This window comes from Halictus rubicundus, unplaced genomic scaffold (genome assembly GCF_050948215.1).
Source record: "Halictus rubicundus isolate RS-2024b unplaced genomic scaffold, iyHalRubi1_principal scaffold0203, whole genome shotgun sequence".
In the NCBI taxonomy this organism is placed as follows: Eukaryota; Metazoa; Arthropoda; class Insecta; order Hymenoptera; family Halictidae; genus Halictus; species Halictus rubicundus.
In genome coordinates this window covers 413,280-418,510 of record NW_027488744.1, presented here as the reverse complement: position 1 = coordinate 418,510, position 5,231 = coordinate 413,280, and the positions used below count along the sequence as shown (strand labels likewise).

General features: G+C 46.3%; 1 pseudogene; it reads right to left on the bottom strand.

The window, feature by feature from the left end:
- Nucleotides 1-2,508: 2,508 nt before the first annotated feature.
- Nucleotides 2,509-4,807, bottom strand: LOC143363977 (uncharacterized; annotated as a pseudogene).
- Nucleotides 4,808-5,231: the final 424 nt, after the last annotated feature.

Sequence of the window (5,231 nt, the reverse complement as noted above, 5' to 3'; positions counted from 1 at the left end):
GAGGGGAGCCTTCTTGGCCGCTGATGAACCGACTCGTTATCGTTTATAGCGATCCGCGTCGTGTCTCCGACCTTCCGAATCGCGTTTGGCCTGTAATCATGGTCAGGCGTTTCGTTCTCGTCGCGTATTTTCGTGTTATCGACGTGGGAAACGTCCATCGTGTCGCGTGGAGGTTCGTGTCGTATGTGCAAGACTTCGGGGACGCTGGCCGGTGACCGTGACACCAACGTCATCACGCCGTTTTTCACCGACCACTCCGCGGTGCCGATGAAATCGAAGCCGAGTAGCACCCCGTATTCTAGGACGGTATTTCCTACGACGCGCAGCGTAGCCTCCCGTATTTCCCCGTCGACGACTATTTCGGCCCTGAATTTCCCCAACGTACTGCAGCGTTCCGCGCCTACCCCGCGTAAATACAATTTTTCGTGCGTTAACGGCGGTGCCCCGACTTCACGGTATACATCCTCGCGAATCAGCGACACGTCGCTACCCGTATCGAGTACGGCGACCGCGGCGCGTCCGTTGACGCGAATGTCTTTGCGACATTTACTCCCGGTGGAAGCCGCGACGGCGAGGACGTCTTTCACAGGCGGTTTCTTAGGGCATTCGCGCGAGATGTGGCCGTAATCGTTACAATTGAAGCATTTACGACCTCGGTTTTGGGCGGGGCAGCTCGCTGCGGGGTGTCCTCGATCGCCGCAGTTGGTGCATCGCCCCGGCGTGGCGCTCGCTGTGTTGGTGGGCCTGGGTGCCGGCGCTGCAGTTTCTCTCCTGGGCGTTGCGTTCGTAGCCGTCGTCCGGATCGCGATCTTCCCGAATGCCTCCAGTAGATCCGTCTTCGTCCGGAACCGCTGCAGCCGGGCCTGGTCTTGGAGGACGGGATCGGGTATCCCGTCTATGACGCAGTCGATCAGCTCCTCCTCCTCTATGGACACGCGGGTTGCCAGGATCACCTTCTGGTGGAGGTAATCAGCGAAGGACTCTCCTCGTTGCCACGTCCTTCCCTCGAAGAGTCGCCTTGCCTGCAGCCGGTTGGGCCTGGAGTAGAACATAGAGCCCATCTGCTCCAGCAGCATGTCGATCGGCATCCCCATGTGTTCCGGTCTGGAGTGGAACCAGTCCAGTACCTTTCCCCGGAGCCTGGAAACTATCAGGATGCGGCACGCGTCGTCTCGCAACCCGTAGGTGTCGCGCAGCAACCGGAGTTGCCTCGTCCACGTCTCGAAGGTGCCTTCCGTCGCGTCAAAGTAGCTGAGCAAATCCGCGATGGCCGTGATGCCCATGCGGAGGGGCTCCGTTACCGTGCCTGCTGCCGTGGACTGCTGTTCACTGCAGCCCTGCGTTTGCCGTAGAAATTCCAGCTCGCGTCTGGCCAGCTCGGCTTCCCTGACAGCCATCTCCTTCTCCCTTTCCAACAGCCCGAGCCGAAGCTGCAGGAGTTGCATTTCGGTGGCTGGCGTATGCACATCGGGCGTCGGCGTAGATTTGCTGTCTCCGGTGCCCGACGGGTCGCACGGCCCGAAGACGTCGTCCTCTCCAATTCCGTGCTCCAGAAGCCTTGCCACTAGCTCGTTCTTCGTACCGCTCGTGGACAGCACGCGCCTCCTCAGGATCTCCTTCAGTTGTACCGTGGTGAGGCCTTGTAGCGTTCGGTCGTCCATCTCGTCTCGAACTGGCACACACTCGCGACTCTAATCCCGATACCGTTTCGCGATGTACTGTACTTTCCGACACTTATTCACCGGTCGCTGATTATCCCGGACGAGCCCCCAATTGTAGGAACAGGATTTTTATAGGTAAAAAGTATCTGCCCTTTATTTATAGAAATGTCGAAAGATTACAAGAATATCGCGTGAGAAGAACAATAAAACATATCCGCATTCGTGGTCCTTTAAACATAAGCCGTAAATCGTAATCGTAATCGTTAATCGTTTTTCCCGAGATCCTACCGTTGATCGCGTTTTCGTCGAACTGTCGTTTATCGCGTTTCCGTGGTTCCGACCGTATCGTCGCGTTTTTTCAAAAGACGTCCGGCATTCGACGATCGGGTGCGCGACGCTTGTTTTTGACGCGAGGGCAACGACCCGGTCAGCTGATGGCCTTCACAGCTGATGCGATCATTCCCACATAAGTTCACCCTTTGGCACGATACGTGGCCTCGGAGTGATCTCGGACAAAGGTCACGACAGAATACTTTCATTCTATTAGAAAATTGTTGAAGGGGTTGTCCTGGCTTTCTGCAATATTTTCTAAAAATGGACATGTTGCTTTCATACGGGAAAGCTGAAAATGAATCTAATGTACCAAAACGTCTGACGTCAGCCGCCAAGTGGAGAAGACCGTGGACATTATAAGAATTAAAAGTTGGGCCATAGAACTTTTCACAACGACGAACAAATTGTTGCAAAGCTCCTTCTGCAATCTTTAAATATTTGCTAACAAAAACCTGTGAAACCATTATTCTTATGGCACTGTGCAGAAACAAGAAGTGTCGATATACATTATCCTTCAGTACTCCATAGGTGACAACTGGACAGTATACAAAAGAAATTGCCGAAATTCTATTGCTTTAAATTTGGAAAATAAATCTATTGATCTAGGACGCCTTGCAAACTCGGATGGACAATATTTATTGATCCTTCTCATTCTCTCTGAGATTGTGAAAATTTGTCGAGAAGATAATTTTGAAAATGGGGAATATTTGCCACACACCCAGGCAGATAACAATTTTTTAATGACACCTAGACATACGAGATGCATATACTCGAATGGCACCTGTGATACCATTCCTATTGGCATCAAAGCTAATGGACTTTGACCATCTTTATGATGATCCTCATCGGAACACCTGGTATATTCTTCATCACTTCGTAAACGATGTGTAATACCATTGAAAACCTGACGACCTCTTTCCTATGTACCACAAACTTTGAACTTCGAATAAGGTCGATGAGACATATGGCCTATGTGATGAAGTATAAAGGCTCGAGCTGGTGCATCAGCAATAAATCACCTTAATACGACTGGAATTTTTTTCTCGTGGAACGTAATGCCTCCATTTGACATTATCAAGTTTATGTCAGAGACAAATTTTTGAAGATAACTGTTACAATGCTTGGGTTTTTGGGTGCCTTTATAAATCTCTACTACAATGGGTTTACTATTTAAGATATTTACAATTCTGACTTGAATAGGCCAAATTTGAATTGTATTGGAATTATCTAAACTACATCCGTCCACATGAAAATCCAATTGCAACTTTTCAGGAATTACTGAAGAACATTGAGATGACTGTTTAACGATTTTCAACTCTACATCAAAATGAACATACTCTCCTGGTTCTACCACAGAGGTGACCACACTGGTACAAGGTGTGCCAATGAGCGTTCTTATATCTTTCGGCAAACTAGAAAAACACGAATGGGTACGTAGAAGAGATAAGATGTTGTTCCCCTGAGTGTGCGTTAAATTATTGTCCACAAAGCAAGATGCCAAACGATCACGAAATGAGACTTCTGAAACAGTACCAGCGGACTCCCAAACCACATCATCGCATGAAGAGGTAGAAGAGGTAGATCATGCGTGAATGAAGATGTGGTGGGAATATTAAGCAGACTTTCATTATTATTATTACTGACAGGCACGGATAAAGAAGACGTGCTGGGAATGTCCTGCAGATTATCAACATTAGGGGGACTTTGTAATTCATTGTCACGTGAATACTTCCTCAAATTTAAGGTTATTTCGCGCCGAATATTTCGTTTCTGCCTAGGGCTTAATTGATTATACGGTTTTCGCGAAACCGACTTCTTCAAAACTCGATCCATGGGTGTAAAAGAAAACTGAATAAAGAATATACAAAATATATAATAATTTGTTACGTGTATTGTTAACAATACCACGTGGCAATACTTATCTGGCGTTTTCTCTGCTTCTATCCTTCCTTCCTTCGAATCCACTGCTCATCCAGTATTCACTGCTTTAGAGTTAATTCACGAACATAATAATTTGTAATTAACTAACAAAGGAATCACTATCAAACAAGACGGAATCAGAGCGCGTATCGAATCACCGACACCTTCGTCGTGAGAGGTGTTATTCCCGGTCTGGTGTCGCAAACTGCACTGCGCATGATCGCGTAACGCGCAACACCTAACATACGCGCATCATAAATTAAAAGTTATAGACATTATAGCGTTTAAAGAAATTAATGAATTAAAATTAAAAATTTAGAATTAAATTAATTAAATTATAAAAGTGTGCATTAATATTTACGCGTATTATTGTGTTATATCCTTAAGGGCATGCGCACAGTTGGCGCGAAATATGAATGTCATTTGTTTTAAAACGACCGCATGCAGAAAAATGAAAATCGCTACGGTTATTCGCTATTGTGCATTCGTGAATGCAACATTCCGAAAGCAGCAATGGAAGGCATTTCAAAGACAATGGAATCGGTGAGTTTCAGTCTCCTCTATGATATAATTAATCTAAAATATTATATATATTATCGGTATGTCATTATATTATTTTTGATATGTTTTTGAGATTCGAGACCGCCGACCAGGGAGGACGATTCATAAACCGGCGAGGTACCAAACCACCTCGTCGGAAGAGGCACCACAGCGACGGAAACGCCGCATCATTAGGTCGCCTACTCCCGTCGGCTCCGATGAGGAGCTACTACAGCTTCTAGAAGCAAATTCGCCAGAACAACGGGGAACAACGGGGGGATTGCTTTCCAATCCCTCACATGCACCTGTAACACCTGTACCTTCATCAACGTCCCCGATAGATTTATCCGCATCCTCATCCTATACCACCACAACCTCCTATACCACCACCTACACCATCCTATACCATGCATCCCCCCGGAGAACTCACTATCTGGCATTACAATGACCTAGTAAAAAGGATGGACCACATGAACCAAAAAATAGATAAGTATGTAATTTAACAAATTGAAACTACAGTAGTATGATGGCAATACTTAATAAGAATTAACAAAATTTACTTTTTCTTTGTAGACTACTAAGCAGGAAGGATAGACCAAGGCATTATGGGCGAAAGCCGGATTGTCTACCTCTTCAAACGAGGGAAGATGTAGACAATTTTGAAAACTGCTCAGACGAGCAGTACAATAATGTGATAAGTGTATGCATTTATTCCACTGCTATGTGCGCGCGCACGTGTGAGTGTATATATTAATGATATATTATTTTTTAGGTTGA